Here is a 26,435-nt window from a genome sequence, read left to right as displayed (position 1 = left end):
TTTTTCCTGCCAGGCCTTTTCCATACACTCAGAGAAACAGCACATAAGGAGGCTGGCATTTAAACCACTGATGAACAGAGCGCTCATTTTCCTTCATTTCAGACCAGAACAAGACCCATCCTTCCAAAATAAGAAGCTTCCTAAACACATTTCTGTCTCAAGGGAGGAGGCGAAAAAAAACCCAGACACTCAATAGGGATGATCACATTGCTTAATACATAATTAAAAGGGTGCTGAAAGTGAAAAACATGGAATAACAAACCTTCAGAACACAACACTGTATTGCCACCTAGCAGGATGTGTAAAAATGGATAAGATTGACTAAAATACCTTTTAAGATTAGCGAGGAAAAGTTCCTGATTTCTGAAGAGAAGGAAAATCATGAATTATTAATGAATCTGAGATACTGAGTGCTGTTCAAATTGAAAGTAGGCCTGCAAACTCGGACGTTTGGCCCTGACCATGGCTACACTCCAAGTTTCAGAGAGGACAAGAGAGAAACTTTGACAAGCAGACAAACACACCTTTCATACTTCTACCATAGCAGAGGAACCAAAGTTCCTCAGTTCTGTCTACTGCAGGGACATCCTATGATGAATGTTGCACGAATTACTGCAGGTTTCAAAACACTCCACAGCTTCTAAGGGATAGAGTCTGTGAACTGATCAATCAATGAAAAGGTTCATCTGGTTCATAAAAAGCATTAAAAAAAAAAAAAAAAAAAGAGCTAGATAATGTAGGCAATGACCACGGTGTTTAACCACCAAACTCTTTCTGTTAGACAAATCCTCTGTTCACACTTTGCAACTTTAGCAGATCTGAGCACATCACAGGGTGTTCAGGCATGGCGAGAACTCCTTCATCTGCTGTGAGATGGCTTTGCGGGCAGTGGGACATCGCATATCTGGCCATCAGAGGAGTATAGCTCTCCAGAAAGACTGCTTGAGTGGCAAAGCAGCCTACCATTCACTGCCTGCTTTGTCATTGCAATAATGGAGCTGGTATCACCCCTAATACCAAGGAAGGGCCCAGGTCTTCCGGGCCATGTATTTCTGGCTATTAAAATGATAGGAAAAGAGCCAGCCTTACAGCAAGATACTGAGAACCTTAAGCTAAAGAACTTCAAGAACTGAAAAGATTGAGGGTAATTAGCAAGACTTCAGTTTTCAGTGAGGGAGTTTCTCCTGTTTAGGCTTGGAGGCAGTGCTTAGTTCCAGAAACAGAAAACCTCTGAAGCTCAGGTCACCACTGCTGAGGCTTTCAAGGGTAGAGAAGCAGCATGGGGATTGGTATGAATCTGCATTCATATGGGACTTAATCTGCTATGGGACCACCACTAAATAACTTATCTAGGATCTGAACCCCTTCTGATTTGAGCATGACTGCATTACTACTTTGAATGGCTTGTGCAAATTTAAACAGGGAAAGAAAATACAGTCAGTCTCTATGGTGACTTCACTGTTAAGGTGTGTTAGCTTCCCCAAACCTTCTTCCATTTATTGGTTATTCACTTAAAATTGCACACACCAGAACTTGCAAGTCTAGGGAAAAAATCCCCAAAAATTGGCAAGGCATTTGCACTATTGGTGTGACTGTGAAAGAGTCACTGGTCATTACATGTGGCATGAGGAGAAGATGTCAGTGAAAAACTGCAGTAGGGAAAAAAGACAAGTTGAACATTGACAAAAAGAATAACGAATGGTGTAAAATTTCTGTCTCTAACCCTCTGCAAGGTAAACACATCAAATAGATACGTTTGTGAGACACACTTTGCTAAGCTGTCATTAAACACAGCAACTAATATTAAGATTGGGTCTCAGAACCAACAGTTTCAGATTCATGGGCTGGCATAAGGTTGTAGGAGGAAGTGCAAATTGCACGACTGCCAGTTGTGCAAGGTAGTGCAGAATAAAGCTGAACTGTGCCAGCTCACAGTCAAACTTCTGATCAGAATTAGGTTAAAAACTCAAATTCAAGATAAATTAAATTTGTGCTTAGATTTCATGCAGCACGTTGAAAACTAAAACGCACTGAAACAACTCCTTTTCACCTAGAACTGAGAAAGTTGTTTTTTTTTATACAGACACAGACATTATCATCACACACATGCAGAACAACACACAACACACCATAGCTGATGTAAGTAAGATGATTTTAGGAAGCCAGGCTTCTCAGATACATCTGAAAATCCCAATTGGTATCTACCTTCCTGTCCACACAGTATCATGACTTTGAAAAATCTGACCCACACCACATTTGGGACTTAAGTACTTTCAAAGTTTTACTTCTCAAGCAGCATGTATCAAATTCAGACTTTACTTCTAACCCTATTGCTGTGAGTTTCACAGAAATCCTGGTGTCACTACCATTTATGACCACATTTTGCTTGAACTGAGCTTTAGAGTTTCTCTGTAGCTTGGCAGCAGAGCTCAAGCAGCAGAACAAGGACTGCAAAGTTGATACATGTGAAAAGACATTTTTAGGAAAGGGATAAGAATACTTTACAATTCAATAGCATACTCACCTGGAGCTGGGGCTTTGATTATACTAAGATGCCAAGTGATGCAAAACACAATTTGTTTCTGTTCTTTCCCTTCAGAGACCTACACTTTATGAGTGAGATTATAGCAAAAGGCTTGGTGTATGAATCATTTATTTGAAGGATATCATTAGCAACTTGCTGTGTTCTCAGCTGGCTGCCTGTTTGTATCCACCTCAGTATTTGTTAGGGCTTTTATATTGGTTTCATTTTAGAATATTCCTTTATGTAGTTGTCTGTAGGAAACATGTTTCCCATGCATATTAGCCAGAATCTTTAGCATTATATACATTAGTTGAAACTTCTTGTCCAAGTGGAGTGTGACAACAGCCTTTTCTTCTCCTCCATGCTCTTTGTGGGGGGCTAGAAAATTCCGTAGTTTAACTGCATGTAATCTGTGCTTTACAATAGCTCTAATGCACAAGAACTATATATGCACAGCAGGTAAAAGAGCTTTTCTTGCAAGAGTCCTCAGCATTGTTATTGTTGTTGTAACACAGTAGTAATATTCAAACTCTTTTTGGGTGAGTTCAAACATAAAACAGTTATTTTCAGAAACAGGTTTCCACCCCCGTCCCTGATTGCTGTTTTTGGGCAGATGCAGACTCATCGCGTTTCTTTTGCTGATACATGGAGAAGTTCCTTGGTAGTACATGACTATATTATACAAAAAATGGGTAGCAAGTCTATAAAGAGTTTGCACTTCTTCTGCCCTGCTTATCTTTCTCCCTATCCCCTTTCAGACAGAAACCATAAAATCCAAAATAAAAGCAGTTTGCACACAGCTCATTTCTGTGACTCACTACAGTGAGAACTGAAACAAAACTACATCAGAAACCCTAAACAAATGTTGTGCCTGGAGCATGTTAGCACCCAGTTCTCTCAAGGAAATGTACTTTACAGAATTAGAAAAAGATCACAAAGAGGGAATCCAAGTCCTGAACATACAGCAGCTCTGGAGTTACACCACTCGTTTAGGCTTGCATAACTGACACTGCTATCCATCCTATACTTGGAGACTTTACTGCCATCATGCCTTAGTAGTAGATGGCAGGTGAGATGACAACTGGCTTTAGCAAAGCAGGTTTGATATGCTGCTGTGGATCTCCCCCCATCAGGAGGTATAGCAGTACAACATGCACGTGCCTATGACGACTGCAAAAGTTTCTTTGATGCCGAAGAAAGTTAAACCTGTATACAGACACTTATGTAGCCATTTGAATACTTGCAATATAGCCGCATGAAGCTCTAACTTTGTTACATACTAAGACTTGTTTGAATATACAAGTTGTTTAGCTGGCCTTGCACCAATACAGAGGCACATAGTTTTAGAAAGAATATGGTTTCTGCATGCAGAAATAATAATAAAATAAATAATGCAGTTTAGCGGGGGTGTGATAAAATGTGATTATTATTATCATAGTGTTGTTCATCTAGTATTGCCTCTATTAATTGCATTGAAGTAGTAATACAAGAGGTAAACCCCCAAACTAGACACATGAATGTTAACAAACACAAGCAAATATGTGAACACCCTGTGTAACAAATGCAGAAGAGATTTCTTAAATTCTTCTACTTTCCAAGAAGACCTCACCATAAGCAGCGTAGTAGCCAACACCACTTGGTGTATTGGTAAGGAATGGTGAGCAAATCCTGCATGCTCTCCATGTTCCTGCAAAATTAATGCAGAGGTATCCAAAAGCCCTTTCTTTCACTCTGAGATTGCCACAGTCAAGTGCCTGCACGTGGTATAAACACCTTTATTGGTACAGTCTGAGCATACATGTTAATTTACAGGGACACTCCGCAGCGATGCCCAGTGTGTGGCCTTCATGGGCCTGGACATTTCCATGGGCTTCCTGGGCGCAGGCACTGCCTCAGAGCCAGAACCCCAAAGGCCGGTCTCCCAGGCATGCTGGGAGAAGGGGGGGCAGCAGGGCTGCGGTGGGCAGGGCTGTGGGGGCCCCGTCACCCCCGTGTCATAGTGCCAGCACCAGCCAAGGCAGCATCACAATGCCCTGGGGCGGTATAAGGCAGCATCCTCCCGTGTCCCACTACCAGAGCGCTGGCGCTGCCAGCAGGGCAGAGCTGGCAGCCTGAAAGCACCAGAGAAGAATTCCTTGAGGCACCCATGGAATTACTTGGAGGGGCTGTGGGAGGAAGACTGCCCGAAGCTGCTGGGGGTTCTCTGCTGCAATTCCAGCTCCTGGAGGGGCCACACTCACAGCTCATCAGATGGATGGAAATCCTGCTTCAGTCTGCGGGGAGCGCGCCGTCCTCATCTCCTGGGCAGATAGCAGCAGCAGCCATAAGAAATAGGATCTACAGATGGGCCAGTGGCCTCCCCCAGTGCTTTGGAGCTCCCAGTGCCAGGCACGGGAAGGGTTCTTGTCCCTAGGGTTGATCAGGCCAGCGGCATTTTGCTGTTGTTGGAAGCCCCCGAGAGGGCTCCAGGTGGAGGCAGAAAAGGCAGTGCCGGTGTCCCCTCAGAGGCATAACCAGCCCGTGGACCAGGAGCCGGTCTTGCTCACATGCTCAGGGAGTAGCCGATCGCCAGCGCTGGGGTCAGGAAGGAATTTTCCCCCGGGGCAGATTGGCACCGGTCCCCGGGGGTTTTTTGCCTTCCTCTGAGCACTGAGCATGACCACTTGTCAGGGCTCCTCTGGTCCTGGTGCTCCGGGTTATCGCCTGGTGCTCGTGCACCACGAAGGTGGCCCTCGTGTCCTGCAGCTGGGGGAGGAAAGGCTTTTTTGCCCCCAGGTGGACTAGCAAGTGTCCCCGGGGTTTTTTGCTTCCTCCGCAGCCGAGCACAGCCCCTCCATGGGGCTCCTTTGGGCTATTGTGGCCCAAAGGCAGCGGCTCGTGCTCCACGCAGCTGGCCCTCGTGCCCCGCATCCGGGGGGAGGCAGCCTTCGGCACTCCCAGGGTGGCCCCTGCGTGGCCCCAGGACTCCCAAGGTGGCCCCAGCGTGGCCCCGGGACTCGCTGCTGTCCTCTGTAGCACTGAGCACCACCCCGAGTCAGCTCTTCCCTGGCCCTTTCTGGCTGGGCTCTTCCTCTGCTCTCGCACCACCACAGCGCTGCCCTGAGAGATTTAGGAAAAGAAAATATCACCTAAACTAAACTAGACTAGACTAAAATTAACTTAGCTAAAAGCTAAACTAAAATAAGATAAATAAATAAATACTGTTTCCACCTGTAACCTTTCTGATTTGTGTATTTGAATGTGGTTTTGGTGCTGAAAAACCCTTGGCATTTCAGGTAAATAATGGTCTCATCATATAACTCATTGTGAGTGCAGGGAATGAAATGGAATGGAAGCGAGTCACTGCTCATGTCAGTGGAGCTGCTGGTTCCTGGGCAAGGCCTGGCAAGGGCTTGAGGCTCCCTGGGTGGCTCTTGCTGCTCAGAACTGAGGCTCTGGAAGTGGTGTTTCCCCTCTCTCTGGTGCTGAAGGCTCCTCTTTGGAGCTGCTCACCTCGGCAAAAACATGTGTCATGCAGTACAGAAAGGAGGAAATAGCACTCCAGGGGCTGCAATTCAAGAGGCCTCACTCTGTTTTTGGGCTTCTGAAAAAGGAAACCAGACATACTTGTGTGGAAATGCATACCTGTATATACATTCTCCATCAGCCTGATTCCAGGGAGCACATTCCCTCTGGAAGAACAGGGCATTAAGGATCGTATCTATCCTACAAAAATATTTCTACTATCAGTAGACACTATGTAGGGCAATTAAATGTCTGTTTCAGTTGCACAATGAACTAGAGGGAAGTTGACATTCTTCCAATTGCCTTTGCTTTTTGGACTGAAAAATGAATCCTGAAAATTTCTGACAAATACAGAAAAACAGAAGTATTGTGTGTTTAATAAGGCTTTGCAAACAAGTTGTGGATCAATCATAGAATCATAGATTAGTTGGGGTTGGAAAGGACCTTAAGATCATCTGGTTTCATCACTGCTTCCACTTACGTCATATAGGACTACGAAAGCCCTACATGTATTAATTCTATCTGTGATGGGCTTAAAAAAACCCTAAAGAAGTGGAGGTACCACAGACATAGTGAGCCAATACGTACAGACTGAAGTGAAGGTAGAGAGGAATTAAATTTGTTCTATAAAACAGTTGAGGGAAACCCTAAAATAAACCAACAAAAAGAAAAACCAAGCCAACAAAACATACAAAACCAAAGCACAAACAAAAAAACACAACATGCAAACCTCAACCCCTCTTGACCCCCTTTCTCCCTAGGGATGATTTGAGCCTGTTAGTATTGACTGTGGGGCTGATTATACTGCTTCTTACTAGTAGACAGGATCTCCCAGAACACTCATCTGTACTTTGTCCCTTACACAGATAGCTCTTCCTTTGGGAAAACTGAGTGGAAGAAAACATGTTGCCTCTCAGTGTCAATAAAAAAATGACTATTATCTTCATTTGTGACAGGAATTCACCAGTCGTCTACCTCTTGCCCTTAGCTAGCCAAGACAAGGTCAACTCACAACTTCAACTAGGCTTTGGACAAAAATTTATTATATAGCGTTTTGTTAAGACACAATCTGTAAGAGAAGGGAGAACAGAAATACAACTCTGACACCTTCATAGAAAAGGCACTCATCTCTGCACTGGTAAATACAGTCTGAAGCTGTGCTGAACCTGAGGTCCGAATGTGAAAGTTTCTTGACTTTATGTGGCAGTGCTCAAGGTGTCTCCAATCCTAACAGCATGTTTTTTGTTAAGTGCCAAAAGTCTCATCAGAATGAATCATGACGACTTGGAACAAATCCTGGTAGAAAATTTTGGGAATCCTGAGTGGTCTTCTGACAGTGCAATAGAAACTAATAGTGTGACCACATGCATGCGTATGCACATAGATGTGTGTGTATATATATATATATATATAAATTCCTTTAGACTACAGTTTGCCTTATTCAAGACATAACTGTTAAAAGTGATCCCTACTTTTTATCACATTTCTTGACAATAGGTCTAATTTACCAGATATGCCAACAGTCTGCAAAACAAGTCAATGTGGGGACTCATGGTACTAGTGCTAATCCCAGTATTGGAACACAGGATCTAGAAAGCTCAAATACGAGAAGAGATGAAGAACATTTCTTCTAATTGATTAGAGGCAAGTGCTTGCCAACTGAAAGAAGTCTGACTGTATAAACTGAAACATCCAGGAAAAGAACTTGAGCTATAAAAGCAGCTTTGTAGACTTCCATACTAAAATGTAATTCCTCCCCATTTTTCACCTTTCTTTGGTATCGATAACACATGGGTGTTTCAATTTTTAATTAATTTGAAATATATATTTGAAAAGCTGCTTTTTTATAATGGCAACATTAAATAGTACATACTGTAATAAACACCACAAATAACAGTGCTTGCACTACCTGTTGTCCAGAAGTGAAAGTCAAGGAGATTCAGTTGTTATTCTTACACAATACACTAGTTATATGCGTAATAACTAGTAATATTTGTATTGCAACAACAAAGGAAATTGAAACAGGAACAATTAGGAGTTTAATATGCTACAAAAAGTTACCTTTTCCCTAAAATTTGAGGAAGGTAACATGCACACATTCTTGCATTGTGTAAATATTAATAGAGTAGTGTAAATAAGTCAGCTTCAAAACATTACTGAAAAAACACCCAACCCCCCTATCTTGATCATCACCTTAAACTTTTTCCCCATGAATTTTTAAAACCATTTCTTTTTGCTTGGGTTCCCCACCTCCCCCAGACTGAGTACCAGACCTCAGCTGTGGAGACTTATGAAAGTTTTCGGTCACAAAAATCAAAGAAAGCAAGCTGTTGCATTTAGGCAATATACAGCCTGTTGTTTGAAATCAGTGATATTCACCTCACCAGATCATGGCTATACACAGTAACAGCTAGAACACCTATGTCTCTCTCTGTACAGATATATTTTCAGAGGCTTTCGGGTCCTTTTGCCATTGTCACAGAGCAGGTCTGCCAGGGTTTTCCAGGACCACAAGCAGCTGTTATTTAACAGGGACTCCAAGCTGGTCAAAGCACAGATGAAAGTGCTATGACTTCAAACAAGGTGAAGATTTACAAGAACGATTTTCCTAATAAGCAAAGAGAGTGGGAGCAAAAGGATGCTCTGTACAACTTCATTGTGTTGCCTAGGAGCAAATGTTTTTGGGGCTGTGTTTAGAGGCTGGGCCTGTCTTGTAGGCTATGCTGTGTTGCTACATTAGTTTTCCAGGCTGTACAGCTGCACTGTGATGGAGCACAATGGCAACACATGACTGGTGCTATCAGCCCCACTCTCAGCGCAGCAGTGTTATGTATTAACTCTAGGGCAAGCGATCCCCTCATAGAGGCAAACATGGGAAACAAACTCACGTGCCAGGCTGCTTCAATAGGTTACAGGGCAGAAGCAGCAAAAATCCTATTTTAGTTACTAGTTTGAATGACATTTGGGGGAAAAAAAAAGTCCCTGCTGATGTGGGATTTGTTTCTTCTACTCTAAAGCTGGAAATGTTCCCATTAGACTCTAAATGCAGAACATTGGCTGCTTCTTGTTTTGTTAGAGTGATCAAGAAGGAGCCTGAAACTAAAAGCATATATTTTCCCCACCCCCTGCACTACCTTCAAATTGTGTATCTCCAGAACGCATATTAAATACAATGCGCTTTTAGATGCTGATGTAAAAGTTATTTTGTGGGTGGGTGCTCTGCGAACTTAATTAGCTGTATACTCTATCTGGATTCAGACCAGCCCGATCTTATTCGCCTTTTTCAAGCAAGACCCTCTGAACTTGACAGGAATTAACTTGTGAAATTGACTAAATAAGCCAGATTTTATTCATATCAAATATATATCAAGCAGTGCATGGAAAATTAAAGGTCTTTATTACAAACTCCTGGCTGTCTTCTCAACTGTCGTGACACCAATTATTTACTTAAAATTGAATTTTTAAAGTATAATTTAGAATTTTATTGTCAGTTCATAAAGTCTACTCTTTTCAGGTCTGACTCATTCTTCCCGCTTAATAATCTCGCAAGAGTGACTTGAGTCTCAACCAAAATACAATTTAATTTCCATGTAAATTGAATTAAGTATAATTATGTTTCATAATTACTACTTGTGTCTGAAAATGCCTCTTTCAGAAAATCAATAGAAATAACTTCTCAGCAATTTCTTCTTTGCAATTAAGAGAGACTTGGTTAAAAAAATAATCCTACTAGCTAGACATGCTTTGCAGACTGTACTTGTGTATGAAATGATATCATCTGTTGCACACCAATTAAACTCATTCCATTTTACGCTCACCTTTCTGTTCTTGAGGTTTCTTGCCAGTTTACTTGCCTCACTTTTGAGATGGCTGTATACAGGAGACTACAGACACAGTGGTTTTTTTGTGCGTGTGTGTTTTTCAGCTCACTGGCAGTGCAGTTGGACATACCAGACCCTACCCAACAGAACCACTTGGAAACAATCCTTTGTTCCATAGCTGGGATTACTGAAATAGGGAGAGAAAAAAAACCAAAAACAAAAACCACAAAAGCAGTATTTTCTGGTGATGACTCCTCACTCCTATTACAACTTCAGGCCACAGCGAGTGATAATTCCCAGAGCTGGCAGGTGCTAGAGGTCATTAGATTTTCATTGCTGGAGTAGGAAGACTTCCTTCATCTTCCCTTCCTAAAGGATCTATTCGTGCCACATCAAGGGGGAAGCAGGAATCACTGTGAGTAGTGCAATCCATCCTGGAAAGAGCCTGAGAAGGTTTTCACCTTTCTGCATAAACAGGTGTAAGAGACAAGGCAGATATATTCTGCCTCTTCCCAAACACCAAGCTTATTTGCTGCATTTTAAAGTTAATGACACTCTCAAGTGATGATTACACCACTAAGTAACTTGAGGAAGGGATAGGAAACAGAAGTGTAATTGTAGAAGCAAACTACTAAGTACTAACATTGCAGTGTCATTCAATACATGTTGTCATGGGAAGCTTACATGGCAGAGAGAATCAAGGTGAGAGTGCAAGTCCCTCAAGAGCATTTTGCTTTTACTTTCAGAGTGCCTCCAAGATGATACAGAATGGCTTTGATCTCTTTTGCTAAGAGGCAGCCTCTAGCCATATATTTACCTCAACAGTCCACATTTTAAGAGATTGTTTCAGTTTATACAAGGTTTGGGATGTCTCCCATGATCTTCCACACTTTCAGTCCCTTTGTTTTGCAAGCGAGAGAGGTTTTTTCTAGTATTCCTAGTAGATACATGCTCAAACCTGAAGTTACTACCTTAGAAATGCCATTCTCTTAGAGAGCAGAACCTTCTCCTAGGGGCAGTTTGGCATCTTATGAAGAGAAAAAAATGTTGCAGTCATACACCAGGAAAGCTCAGGAATGATTCATTTAAAGAAGCCAGGCATATTAACATGGGTGGACTTTCCGTATTCAGTATATAACTACTGTTCAGTATATAACAACTTTTTGATAAGGCTGACACAAGATGAAGCATGTAAGGAATTCTACTGTGGATTATACATTGAGAGCACTGGACAACACTGATTTTGCATAGATCAAAGGTAAAAGATGGCATAGCGTTACTCCACACCTGAGCAAACAGCATGCCTTAGCTAGTAAACCAAAGTAGAAGTCTCTTGACCTACCTGCATAGATCAATCCTACCACAGAATTGCTGAAGTCTTAATCCTGCAACTGCACCCCTGATTTTACCCACCCAGCTTGAAGCCATTAATGAACTGGACACACAGCCAATGAAAAAGAAAAGCCTGCTCCATGGGACAATCTGTCACGTCCAAATAGAGGCAACCTCAGTGCCTGGGAGGAAGCATTGGAAGTACTTTTTCCATCAATTACAGATGTCCAAACCAACTTGCCTAAACTAGTTTTAGAGCACAAGGTTCAGATGAAATAAATCCTCTTTCACCATATGCAATGCATGTCATAAATGAGCAGACAAATTTAACTTCACTAAAAATCCCATTCAAATGGCTGAAAATACCATAGCAGTTTCTCATTGGTCGATCAACAGCTGCAAGACATTAAGGCATATAACACAAAATTAAACAGTCTCACTGAAAAATAAACTATTACTTGCAACAGCATTAATCTGGTATTAGAATTAGGGCCCAGAAGAAATGTTAAGTTTGAATTCTACCACCACTGAAAGAGATCAGAAAGTCCTTACGAATCAACATCTGATCAAGGAGAAGAAAATAAGACAGTGATTGCAAAGTTTTCTATGAATGCCTACACACTGTATTATATAATACAATGTACATACATAGAAGTGCTGGTCATATTGTGTCAAGACGTATTTACAGGGAACAATCATACTCCCTCTTCTTAGATGACAGTAGTAGCTGGAGGGACTCAGGCATATTTGCTTTGGTTTGGCACTGCTCTCTGAGGGGTGCCTGCAGCGGGTGTCCTCTGCATGACACCCTGCCTGCTATTCACGGCACAACACAGCACTAAAAGCTGGTTCAAATACTCGATATTAGGAATTCTATTTTAGCATAAGAGAAGAGCTCACTGAATAAAAATGCCTCAACCTTACTGCAGCTAAATTATATTCTGACCTTTCTGACATTAAGCATTTTAACAGAATCTGAACAACAACAAGAAAAAAAAAAAAAAAAAAAAGTTGGTTTTGGCAAATGAACCTTTTGCTACTTGTTTTGTGACACATTGTTACCACTTTCAGAGTACAGACAGGGCACAAAACTTGCTGCTAATGGGCCAGTAGGATAAAGCATTAGATGTTAAACCTGTCATCACTAGGAAGGTAACAGCATGTCTTCCTTTACTCGTCTTGTTACTAGGCATTTTTCTCATCTTTCACAGGAAGACAAGGATATATGTGTAGTACACAAGAATTTGCCGACAAATCAGGTGGACCTGTAGCATTAGAAAAGCAGATGTACAACAAGGGGTTTTAAATTACTTTTAATAATTACATTTCAAACTCTGATGTGACTCTTCTGGTGTTTTAATCAGCCTTAAAGATGTAACTGCACAGGACTGTTCTGGTTCAAAGAGATGGCAATATTTCAAGATGCCCACATGCAGAGAGCTGCTACCAGCAGATAATATTGCCTGTGTTTCTTAGTAACTGATAAAATTGTTAATTTATAAGCAGGAAGCCTGAATAGCCTTAGCTTTATGTTAAGATCCCCCTAAAGATATGCTCCAAGACATGACATAAACAACCAGAAGAAGCAAAGTTGAGGTTAGACCACTACTGTCCCTAATTGCCTGTTTTAGAACGACAAAATCTAACAACTTCAAAGCAAATGATGCAGTTAGGGATTAAAATAATTTCTTGTGAATTTTAAAATTCACGCACTTATCTTTTCCTTTTCACTGAAGGCCTGCTTGGTGCTTAGCAACTGTGAGCTATCTGAACTGCTCGTTGCAGTCACTGCCGTACAATGAGAGACTTAGAGAAAAACATCTAAAGGTTATGGAACAAGCTCATCAGGAACTCAATTACTGCAAGTCACAAAAATGGTCCAGAATTAGCCAATTCATCCTATATGCTTCTGCCGATTCAGAACAAACTCCCTTTTATTCATGTGTATGTATATTTTATGTACACATAAAATACAAAATATATGCGTGTGTATATATAGGGTTTATTTTTCTATAGATATATATTTTATATACACATAAAATACAAAATACATGTGTGTATATATAAATATGGTTTATTTTTCTGTGTTTCACAAGTGTGCAAAAGACTTAAATGAGAACATAACTCCTGCTGATACCTAGAGCAAGTTTCAGGGTAAAAAAGCAAGGAATCCTTGATCTGATCTCTCAGAGGAGAAAAAAAGAAAACCCCACAAAAAAACAAACAAACAAAAAAAAAAACAAACCCCAAACAAAAAATAACCAAACAAAACCCATAACACCCGATGAAAGCCCTTCCTCACAGCAGAAAAATTGCTTCAAAAAAGCCAGTACTCTTTGTAAAAATAAAGAAAATAATCGTGAAAGACAAAGTATAGCTAAAATAATTATACTCGTACACTCAAACGTGTAAAGACACCATATTGAAAGCATGGGGCCAATAAATAACATCTAGTGATAAATCCTTGAGTAAGTAAAAGGATTTCAATATTGCTACATGGTACATTAACAGAGGCAGCCCTCAGAAAGCTGAGGAGGTGTGTCCAGATGAGCTGAATAAAAAGGATCATAAACTCCTGCAGATTAAAACCTAACACACAGTGAAGCAGACAAAAATATTCCAAGGCACAACTGATACAAAGTATCAGTAAATCTATTTTTAAGTACATAAGAAGCAGAAAATATGTCAAAGATTACAAAGAGTCAGTTGGTCATAACTTAAGAGCAGAAACCTATGAAGAGAAGATACTATTTTCTTGCACTGCTGTTCATTCTTGGAAAAGCTGGGAAGATTCCCATGCCAAAACAAAACTGGGTGGGGGCAGGTCTTCTGAGGGATTTATCTGGGCTTTGGTTTTGTATGTGTGCAGTCTGTGGGGTTTTGTTTTGTGAATTTCTTTTTTTTTTTTGGGGGGGGGGGTGGTTTTGCTTTTCAGGTTTGGGTTGAGTTTTCTTCTGTTTTTTTTTTTTTTTTTTTTTTTTGTTGTTTTATTTCATTTTTTAAGTTATGGAACAAATTGCCAAAACAAACTCAACAAGTTGCCAAGACCAGATGGTATTCACTCAGGAGCACTAAAGGAACTCAAGGATGAAATAACTGAATTGCCAGGGATAGCATGCAGCCTCTCATTGCATCAGTACCTGAGGAATACAACAAACGTGAAGTCAATATTTAACAAATAGTTTCAATGGGACCCCAAGCCTCTTGACCTTGTGTTTGTAGCAGGCAGGCAAGTGGCAACTTCAAGTAAAAAAACAAAACCAAAACAGAATTAATAGACATGTGAATAATCAACTTCAGGAGTCAACATGGCTTTGAAGACCAGTTACACCTCACAAAACTCTATTTTGAAGGGCACAAGAAACACCATGGATAAGAGTGATAAGTGATAATATCTACTTAGATTTCCAAATGGATACCTTATTAAAGAGGTAGAAACAACCAACTGCAACATGAGAGATGAAGGTGTTAGCATAGACAAGTAATCAGTAGAAAGGAGTGGAAACAGAGGTTAAAAGTAAACAGTCATTCCATGCTAACTACTGGTTGTACCTTGACTTGTGCTGGTTTTCATCCTCTTGAAGGACCCAAGGGAAAATGAACAAAGCAATTTGTAAATATTAAGTTAGTAACGGTGAGGGCCAATAGAAAAACAGCGGGACCAAAAAGCTGAATGGACAATAAAGGAGGAGGGAAAATTCAGTGTAGGTGGTAATAAAGGACGCAGAGAAGAAAAAGCACAATCCCAGCTTCCCATATAAATGATGGCCCTTACCACCGAGCTGACCATCACCACTCAATAGTGGTACCTTGAGAATGTAACAGAAATAGGAACATAATATATAACTATATAAATGTAATAGGCAGCTCCATGAAAACACCAGTTCAATACTTTCGATATTTACAGCCTGAAAATTTAGGCACTATTAGGTGATAAACAGAGAACAAAATGAGACCATCGTTATGCCATAGTTCATTTTGACCATGAATGTTATGTATAGTCTCCTCATATCTTGTGGAAGTCTGGTACAGAGTCAGAGGTGGGAAGCAACAAAGAGTAAGGATACAAGATTGGACTGCTCAGTCACAAAATGAGATGACCAAAGGGGCATATGGTAGAGGTCTACAAATCACAAAGCTCATGAATAGGTTGAAAAGGGATCATTTGTTTTCCCTCTTTGCCAGTAGATAAATGAGGCATTAAAGAAAGCCATCTGAAGCCAGGTTCAGAGGAAACGAAAGTGTAAGGTTCATTATACAACATTCCCTAAGATAATACTAATAATTATATCTAGGACAATATTTGGGGTTACCCATCTTGCACTCTTTTCACTTTTCCATGTGCCACACTGCAGTAGTTAGGATAGAAAGCCAGATGAATCTATAGTCTGACCTGTAGTCTCTTTTGTATTATCATATATAATTCCGATACATCTGAACTAAGATTCAGAGCAACAGTTTATCTGGATTTCAGGATAAATATGGACACTGTTTACCACAACAGACAGCTTTTCAAGAAGACGGTATCATGGATTTGAATATCATCTCTACAAAATCATGCATGTAACAGATGAAGAGATTTTAAAATGAAATTGATCTCTTGAAATCAGAGATACTCTTTTCACTGTGCTTTCCTCTTGGCAAATAACTATCAGATTTTCAGCAGCTAAATAACAGTAGAGCTTGTCATTTCACTGCAGCTCCCCAGTAACACCCAGCAAAGAGTCTCAGAAATACAATGCTGATGCTGTCTATCCTCATTAATTAAATAATGCTTGAGATTAGTCCATCACACCCCTGTTCCTGGGGACAAACTGTTAAGTTGTTAGTATGGCCCTATCAAATAGCACCATACCAAAACCCCATGGTATGGGGTTTTAGGATTTTGGTATGGTATTTTAGGTTTCTAGACCTAAGATGTTCCAGGGGTTCTTGCCAGGTCAGTCTGCATATGGACATCCTACTTTGAGATCAAAGGAGAAGACTGCAGTTTTCCACCAAAGAGTGGAAGGAAGGAAGGTGGGAAGGAGAAGGTAAGTAACTTCTTTATTCTTTAAGTTGCCGTAATCTGTACTTAAATTTCATGCTACTGTTGCATTGCCCACCCTATACGTTTTTTTCTTGCCTTACCATCTTGGTATCCTGGCAGGTCCTGCTCCCCCCAACCCTTTGGTCTTCCCCCTCAACTGCTCTAAGGGCAGTAGCCCTTCACTCATTTATTGCTCTCCTTGAAATCTCCCTCTTTTCCCCATCGCCACATTACCTGCAGCTCCCCAGTGTAGAAAAATCTATGGGTATCTGAAACAAGACCAATTTCATTTCATCAGTGTTCCCTGAACAAAGGCTAGAAAAGCTGGCAAATTTTAGGAATATTCTAGTATTTACAGACATGAAGTACTAGAAAGCCATGTTTCTAGGATTGGTATTTATTTAATGATCTGTTTTCAATTTTCTACTGTTCCTTGCATATGAGGTAGTACGTATAGCAGAATTCTGAAATGACCTACAGATGGTCTGAAGTCTACTCACCTTTCCAGATAGGTATATTTCTGGCTTGCCTTTTTCTGTTAACTTCCAAAGCAGCAAAAGACTCAGCTGAGACTATGCGCTGCCTAACACACATGCTAAATGCCCACAACTTGTGTGGCCAGGGAAAGGCTGGGTATACAGTGTCACCCACTCCAGGAGACAGCTATGTGGCTGTGACTTGTGTGTCACTGGTACATAGTAAAGAGCCAAGAGATCAGCAGTCTCAATACTCTGAAGTGCACTTCCTTTTGTTACAGATGAGCACTACAGGATCTTCTAATATAGAGAAGCTGTCTAGTATCCCCACCTTCCTCCATAATCCCCTAGAGATCCCATTAATGAAATGTGTGATTTCTCCAAAGCCAATGAGAAGCTGTGGATGAGGGAAGTTTTCTTTGTCCGATTTATACTCTCCAGTGGTTTTGGCAGCAGATTTGATCCTACTGAAATCCTGAGTGTGATGGAGACCAAAATCTTTATGCTATTAATATGCTATTGCTTACTTTGCCATGAAATAATAATATATAAACTTCAATGAATGGATCAAAGGGCAGCAAAGGGTATTCAGTCCAAGCTGATCAAGTAAACTTCATGAATAATATAAGGAATAACACATCACCAACACATTATACCTGGAAACAAAAGCTATGTAAACTGTGGCAAATATTATCCAAATCAAACCTAATAATTGCACCTTAGAGAAAAAAAAACACCAAAAACCCCACAAAAAAAAACCCAAAACAAACAAACAAACAAAAAAAAAAAAACCAAAACAACAAAAAAGCAACTTAAAAAAGCCCAACAAACCAGATCCTGTGTGAGGACCCCATAACTTTCTCTCATTAGAGGATGCTAGAAAATCTTTCCCTCATTGCAGCAGTATTTATCTCAGTGCCTATTCAAACCTCTTGGACATTGACTCAATACTGGCCTAGCTGAGCCTTCCTTTCAGCTTTCCTGTTCTCTGCTCTTGGGAAATTCCACCCAATTAATGTTGCTCATTTTATGAACATGAGACCATTAAGAGTGCTGAGCTTTTCACAAGTTTTATGTGGTACAGTTTGACACTTCCTTGTACATGATGAAAGGCCCTTTTACACACCACTTGAATACAAATACTCTAGCCAGGTCATGCAGAAAATCCACACTTTGAGGTAGTTCAGAAATAGTAGCAATTACTGGTTCACTCCCTGATTATAATACTGTAGGCAGTTTGTAGAAGTAACACTAGCCTAAAAGTTACTTATCCTCTTCCTGCATACATCAAGATATAAAAAATAATACCACACATAGACAAGACTCCACTCCAGTCACTCCTACTACCAGGAGCAGCCAGCTCTGAGCACATCCGTTTCCTCCATTAATCCCTGCAGCACAGAAGAGCATCTAGACTTTGAGAAGGCTGGGGGTCCACATTTAAAACAGAGTTCAAGGGCTCACAGTAAGCTGACCACTGAAAACCTCTTCCTAACCTTATGAGCAGGAAGTCCAAGGGAATTCCATTGCTGCTAGAGGCACTGCTTTGCACATATACAAAAACACACCTTGCAGTATAGGTCTGCCTCACCATCCCATTCTAAGAGCTGAAGTATCCACTTCAGCCTAATCTCTTCCCACCCCAGAGACAACCTGGCTAATCTCAACACAGCCTTCACACTCTAACCTGCATCTACTCTTCTTGAAGAGTTTAAGTGCAGGAAGAGGATTGAGGGGGAAGAAAACAGAAAGAAAACACTTTACCTTTTCAACAATCAAGTAAATATTTTTTCTGCCAGTTTAGTTATATGAGGCAGAAATACCGAAGTGGAATTGATTCAAATGGAATTGACCATGTTACGTCAGACTTCAAAATCTGTTAGCTCTGCTGTGAGCATAAGAGCCTATATATTCACTTCTGGAAGCTTTATTTTAGTTTTTTTTTTTTTTTCCAAAGTAAACAACAGTTAGGTGATTTAATCTCAAGGGAAGTGACATTTGGATTTAAGGTGTTATTTTCAACAAACTGAAATGTAAAGTCAACATTTTCTTCTTGTCAAAAGGCAGTGGATGACTATGAATAAAACCTGAGATAAAAATAAAATTGAGATCTGCATGGAAAAGATAACACCATTCCCTCTCAAAGAGCTTAAAGATTCCAAAATAAGAGGTAGTCTGTGTGTAAATAGAGCTTTAGATAAAAGGGCTAACTGTCTACTTTGCTCTGGGAAGGGGTTGTAAATCTCTTTTAACCAGACATTTAATGCCAGGAAAAAGACATTGTCAATGGTGGAGCAGAGGTTTGAGAATGAGTAATAAAAATTGCTTTGGGTACAAGTGAAGACTAGGTCTTTTGTAAAAATACCCCTAAGAAAAAATAACTCACCTCCACATCAGCTGGATGAGTCTTGAAATGATTGAGCATCCCTTTTCTTTTGAGAGCAAAGTGGTTCGGTTTGGGGTTTTGATTTCTTTTTTTCAATAAAATATGTTGAGAGATGCTGGCACAGAGTCATTCTGCCGTATTAACTTTATCGTAAAGTTAATGTGAAGAGACTACAAACCACAGAACTACGCTGAACATTAAGACAGGTCAGGGAAACCGTAATTTCAGAAAAAAAAATAAAGCCCCTTCAGTAAATAAAATAAACATAGTAGGGGCATCCTCTGTGATGAATGAAGGTCAGCTAAATACAAACCCTCTTCCTCCACCTGTGGAGGAAGTAGCTTGTGGTAGCATGACTTAGCCCTCTAAATAGTATCATAAATATAAAGAGCTTCTTCATGCACCATAATTTTTGCAGCAGTGAAACACTCTGCTTGTACATGTCAAAATTCTTGTCATTATTACCTCTTCCTAGAACTTGCTAAGCATTTAAAAAATAGAAACCTATTCCTGGCCTGTCTGCTCCCCATAGCTTGCAGCCCAATGGGGTAATCACTGTGCTACCCACCCAAATCACAAAGGTTTTCATGGGAAGACCCAGGGTTTTCAGCTCATATTCATGGGCACAGAGAAAAGCTTCAGAAATATTTGGAACAAAGCTTAAGAACTAACCCCATTGCAGCACCTTCTTAGCAAGGTGGTAAAATGGGGTGTGATAATTATTCACAATTTCAAGGAAAACCACTACCACCCCCTGTCCCAAAACTGCAATCATATCCAAGTCATTTAGCTCTATTAGGGAGCCTGGGCTTTACCTTCCAAAAGCTTTCTGGGCACAGCAGCACACATTTAGGTGCCTTTTCATTAAAGCAGTAAAGGTCTATTAGCATAATTGTCCCACTGTGATTTTCTTTTTGCCAGAGAACAATTGCCTCCCATATCTATGAGCTGTCATCCAGCCTTATAAAAACAGCCTCCCACATGTGTCCCACTGAGTTTTCTAAGGCAATAACTCAGACTGGGGAGGTCAAACCACCACTTCAGTAGAAGATCAATTCACTACAATAATTATTTTCAGACAAAGCACAGAGTTCATATTTATGTCAGCAGAGATCATTGCCAGTATTGCAACAGCTTGTCCTAGGATTTGCAGTACCACTGCGCAGGATGAGGTACAGAACAAACAATCCAGGAAGAACAACTTAAATGGAGTCCCTATGAGGTGCAAGCAGCAAGGGACTGAAATTAAACTCTGCATTTTTACTTTTGCCTTCTAGGAATTAATTTTAAGTTGCATGTATTAATGAATTATGTGAATTTGGAAATGTCATAGTATTGGGGTTATACTCACTAAAACAGAAATCTAGAAGATATTTATGAGAGAGGTCACCTGCCTACACAAACAGGAATTCTGCCTGGATTGGCCCAGTGCTGTTAACGAAATCAAGACAGGAAAGGCTGGAATGGCATATGGGTGACAGATGCAAGCGTGTAATTTGATGGTGCAGTGGAAAGAATTACTCAGTACATTATCAATTTAGTATTTTCCAATTTCTTCGGAGAAAAAGACCTCACTTCTGGTTCAGCCATTTAGAAGTTAACCTTCCTAGGAAGGCAGTACATGTGTGCTGCTTTTCAAATGGAAGCTTTACGCGTAAGTTCCAGCACTCTACAACAAGATAGTTAGAAAGGACTTCATAAAGTCACACAGTCCAGCTTCAGTCCTGTCATTTCTGATTGATGTTTGTCCTGCCTGTTCTTAAAGATCTCCACAGTTTCCCAAGTATAAGACAGAATCTCATGATCTTTTAGATTGTTGTTTTGTTTGGGCTTGTTGTTTGTTTTTTTCCCCTAGCACTAAAGCTCTACCTCTGTTATTGCAATTATAGCTCACTGAGCAAAATGTTCAATGAACTCGGAGGTTTTTACTTATTTTTGAAGGGCTGGGCTCAGATTATTCCTTCATGCTTTGTAAAAACAGAAAAATAACCTAAAACACCCTTCAATATAAGGAATCCAACCTGATTATCTCCTGTTTTCAAGGTGATACACTGATAGCCACATCCACAGAGCAGCTTATCTGGAGATAATGAATTTTTCACCCAACCAAGTTCCCTAAAGACCATGGTTTCCCGATTTATTCACAAGAATTTCATGTGAACCCACGTCAAAACGTACCTTCCCTTTTAGGACATCATCATACAGTCCAGCTACAACTCTAAGTTCACAGGTAAATACTTAATGCTCTAGGTAAGTTAACTGCAGGCTATGGGAGGTGGCCAACAGACCATTGAAACGATTTTTCATTATTAAAAATGGTAGGCAATGACCCTGTAGGTTTTCTTTTTCATGCTCAATCTTGCTTTTACAGGATGCATTTCTTGGAATAAAGCCCAGAAAGATTATGGGATGGTGGTTTACAACTAAACAGGTCCGCCTCACTTTTTGGCTGGTGTATTTCAGTCCAATCCAGTCTCCTCTTTCACATCACTCAAGTTGGTATTTGACTTTCACTTGGCATTGCAAAGTGAGCAGCAGCTTGAATTCTGAGTCATCTGGCAAGGATACTCTCTCCAAAACAGTAAGTTCAAAGGTACATCCTCTCCACCTTTCTTGTCTATTTTTCCATCCTTTCAAACATGGATTTTTGTGGAATATTGAAAAAGAAATCCTTCTATTCAGAAGTGAATATACAGCATGCATTTCATTTTCAGAAGAGCATGGACTGTTCCCTATTGTCTTTGTTTCAGCTTTAAGTTATTTTTCTCCTTTCTAGTAGCTGGTGCAGTGCTGTATTCTCAACTTTAGTCTGAGAACAGTGCTTATAACACACCAGTGTTTTAGTCGTTGCCAAGAATTGGTTATCCTGATCAAGGACTTTTCAGTCTCATGCTCTGCCAGTGAGACGGGGCACAAGAAGCTGGGAGGGAGCAGAGTCAGGACACCTGACCCAAACTAGCCAAAGGGGTATTCCATACCACAGCATGTCATGCCCAGTATATAAACTGGGGGGAGTTACTTAGAAGTCCCAGATATCAGCTCAGGCCAGGCTTGGTATCAGTCAGTGGGTGGCAAGAAATCGTATTGTGCATCACTTGTGTTTTCTGAGCTTTCACTTCTTCTCTTGTTGCTTCCTATTACTATTATTCTTGATATTCTATTATCACTATGCTTACTTTTATTTATTGGACTATTCTTGTCTCAACCAGTGGGGTTTACTTTCTTTTGATTCTTCTCCGCATTCCACCTGGGGAATGGGGAGAAGGAGGTGGTGAGCAAATGGCTGTGTGGTTCTGAGATACCAGCTGGGTCTAAACCATGAGACCTACATTAACAGCTTAGATATCAATCTCAGTACCAGGCATAGGTTTTCTTGCCTGGTAAATCACATATATCCTGGAATATTGAATTACAACAACCTGAAAGCATAGGTAAATGGCATGCGATACCTGAAGCCAAGGTCCAATCTTAGCTTGCTTAAATTTAAGTTACCTTAATTATCTTCCAAAGACAGATTTATCACATTTAACTGGTTTAGCTGCAGGTATTTGCTTCACTGCTAGCTAATATACACATTCAACAATTAGAAGAGCAGCACTCTACTAGATGTGAATTACTTGTGGTTTTTTTTTCTCTGCTCCAAAATGTAGCTCTTAATCAGATATTCAGCTGTGTTTAAACCAACCAGTTGGTGCACCATCCAGAAGCATACCTGTAAGCAGCTAAGAGGTGATTCTGCAAGATCTGTACTTTCCGTAATTGAAAACGCCTAAGGGCAGATTTACAGCTCACATGTCCTTAGCATCCTGAGGGAACCAGATGAATCCCTACACATTTTTCTAGAGTGAAGTGAAATTCAAACAAAAGCAAAAGGACACATCTCCTAAGAAGTCCTTTTATTCTCAGCTGAATCTTTTCCCATGCAAACAACCCACATACATGTGCACATGGACTAGCTCAGATAGCCATACCTCTAAGGTAACTTGCCCACCTCATGCTTTTACTGAATCCCACACCTGTATTTTAATCTGATTTCAGACACATGGCTTCTGTACTGTGATTGCCTGTGTCTATACAACACCATTTTACTGTATGCAAAGCCAAGTCATGAGAGACTATTTCACTTGCAACAACACATCCCGCCCTTTTCAACTAGGGTACACAACTGTGTGAGCTGTAGTGACTCACAGGCTTAATTACCACCCACCTACTGACCCCCTCCCCATTAGCAAGCTGCCCCAGAGGGACAGGAGGCAGTGTTTCTGACTCGCTGAATTCTGCACATGCCCTAGCTCAAAAGCATTAGTGGAGAAGGAGACAATCTGGAAAATGCTCTTGCAAAGCTGCCTTTGTGCACTGGTTTAGATTGCAGAAGGATGGGTCAGGTATTGCTCCTGTTAGCTGTTATGCTCCCCATGCTGAAGAAAAACATTTTCTGACCACTGCTCACATTTTGGCAGCTACAGAAAAAGTCTATGACTGGAGCTAATGTCTGAATCTAAGGAACAGCCTTGAAGGAATTTGCTTGTTTTGCCTCTAATACAGTAAATCAGATTAGCTTAAGACTGACGATTTATATTAACATGCCATTTGTCTACATAACACGAAGAAAATATTCCTCAAGTTAGAAAAGGGCCATGCTTAGGGTCACTAGTTTCAAAGTCTGGAAATGAATCAGCAGTTTTGAAATTACACAGACAGACCAACCAAGCACTGCAGCAAAATATGGCCTGGGACAGTTCTTCTGCTTATGCCTCTCCCATAAAAACACCATGAGCCAAATCTCTTATTTAAAAACAATCCTCTGATATTTCAGTAAAAGTAGCAGTGATTCAGGATCACATGCCCTTAAGGCTGAGGTTTGCAAAATATCTGATGATACAAGGCTGTGCCAAACAGAAAGGCTGTGAACAAACCTTCCCCAAGAAGGGACAGGGCTGAATCACAAAACAACAGAAATAGGAGTGAAACCCTATGCCTTTATCATAAACTTACAGAATACCTCTGTAAGCGATATAGGATATTATTCAGAAAGGCTGCTCCTGAGCCATCCCCTTGGATAAGATAATCCTCTGCTTTGCCTGGTTCCAAATAACAACATATTTCAAATCCCAATCAGAGAAGCTGACAGTTAAAAAATTCCATGCCAGTCCTATAAAAGGGCTAGCATTGTTAAACAGATGTCTCTGTCAGCACAGCTTTGATGAAAACAGTCCCTGGAGACCCATGAGGTTCACTATGCCCCTGGTTTTACACACCTTAAGACCTGGGTGTCCACACTTCATATGGGAAGCCACATCCTTCAGCTTTATGGTATCTGAGGGCCTCACCAGAAAGGACTCTTTTGCTAGTGGGCAACAGCCTTCCTGGCAGAACGCATCACTTCAACTCCAGGCAGCTATGGTGTGCTACCTAGAGACACTGGTGTAGAGCAGCAAAAGCACCAGCCCTGTTCAATCCCCTAACTGAGACTGTTCAGGCAGGCGGGTATTACTTGGTGCAGAAACAGGCCTCGCAGCTGAAGAACTGGGTTCTTATTTGCACCCGCTGACATCAAAATGCTTTGTCGTGAGCTCTCACATAATAATTTTTGTGCAAGCTATGTCATACCCCCTTTAAATGTGGGGAGAGAGGAGAAGGCAGGATGACTTATGGACTCCCTTTTAAGCAAGTTGGCTTTGGCCATGAACCATTCACATTAACGCAGAGATATCTGATACGCATCGGACAAAGCCATGCTGATAACTTGCCCCAACTCTGTATTGCCCAGCAAATGACAAACCAGAAATTAGCACATTTTCACAGAAGTAATACAGCCATTTCTCTTGTCGTGCATTTAGATACGCAGTAGCTCCCGCTGAGCTACTGCTCCATTAGCTGGCAGCTCTGACAAAAGGCCAAATAACTAGTTGGGCTGGGTGCAACCAACAAAATCCTTATAAGGCTGAAACAATCAAGTCCAAAACCCAAGCATAACAAGAAGAGTGGTATACACTATTTTCTCCAAATCTGTAACACGCCAGGTGATATCAAATGGCTGCTGGACAATAAGATCATACCTCTTTCATCTGCTCCAAAACACAGACTGAAAAGTTTAAGCATTATTAGCTTGAAATTCTTATCCAAACAAATACAGAAGAACCATTATCTGGAAGAGCAATTCACTGTAAAAATGTGTGTTTTCCCCATACCCCTCCAGATTGTGGCCTCTCCCTTTTTGCACAGGAAGACCACATTTCTTTCAACAAAAATCATTGAACCAATCAAAATTAGTTAGGAACACACCCCAGAACTGGACATTGGCTGAATGGCATTTTAAAGGACTTTTTTTTAGCTCTTTATTCATCAAAGACAAGACAGAGAATGCTGAGAGTTTAAATATGTAATTGCCTAAAGGCATATGAAGGAAGCCATGCAAGTGACTTGTTTCCAAATGATCTTAGCAGGTTTCAACCTTGCAGCTTTTACTGAACATATGCTCAGCATGTTATACAGCAGCGCTCCTCATATAATTTAGTAGTCTGTAAATAGGGATCTCCCTAGCACCCCGTTCCTGCTCCTTAATGCCTTGTATATAGTTTTCTCTTATTAATTCAGTGAGTAGTTAAACAAAATTTACAAATAAGCTAGGGTAAGAAAATATTGATTTGAACGAAGAAACGCATAAATAAAAATAGAAATCTATTACACACTCATATTCTTCTTCCTTTGTGTATTGCAGCTCAGCCCATGTTACCAGTTTCCCTACCCTAATCAATGATGGAGCAAATATGTAGCACAGGCAAACCTAGGACAGATGACAAACAAGCAACAGATTTTTTTGCAAACAGATTGAGAATTTAGCCTGTGCTCCTCCTGCTGCTTTAAAGGTCTTTTTTAGTCCTTTTGATTTAGTAAGTTTTATAGCTGATGAACAATTTGCCTAAAGCCAAGAGCCTAAAGCATAACATTAATCAAGTCAACCATTAGAGCAGTCCTTATTTATTTTGTCTTCTTTTTTTCCTTAAACACAATTCCCCTACAACATCTCTCGCAAACCAGAGAAAACCGTGACCACTGTGGTAGCAACACAATAGATTATAAACAGACTATAAATAGACTTATTTTTAGAGCTGTGCATTTCTTAATTGCATATAAACTTACACAGTTGTGAGCACTTTGTGAAGACTCTGATGAAAGAATGCACTCTCCAGATTTCCACAGGGCATAGAGACTCTTCATTTTATGTTGTGGATGGGCTGCTGACATTATCTGACAGAAGCAGACACCCAGCAAGGCAGAGATTTTTAAATGAGGAGGAAAAGAAGAAGGAGCCCTATTATCTGGTCCCACCTCCCAGCCCTGCTCCACCTGGCTCAGCTGT

General features: G+C 40.6%; 1 long non-coding RNA gene across 1 annotated transcript; it reads right to left on the bottom strand.

The window, feature by feature from the left end:
* Positions 1 to 4,279: 4,279 nt before the first annotated feature.
* On the bottom strand, positions 4,280 to 26,319 carry LOC136014298 (uncharacterized). Its single transcript, XR_010612617.1, has 2 exons — positions 26,216 to 26,319; positions 4,280 to 5,623 (listed from the first exon to the last, which is right to left on the bottom strand). It is a non-coding gene; the product is annotated as an uncharacterized LOC136014298 (long non-coding RNA).
* Between the last annotated feature and the right edge of the window lie 116 nt (positions 26,320 to 26,435).

Source organism: Lathamus discolor, chromosome 5, assembly GCF_037157495.1.
Source record: "Lathamus discolor isolate bLatDis1 chromosome 5, bLatDis1.hap1, whole genome shotgun sequence".
Lineage (NCBI taxonomy): Eukaryota > Metazoa > Chordata > Aves > Psittaciformes > Psittacidae > Lathamus > Lathamus discolor.
The sequence above is the reverse complement of the archived record's forward strand: the minus strand, read 5'-3'. Positions and strand labels throughout refer to the sequence as shown.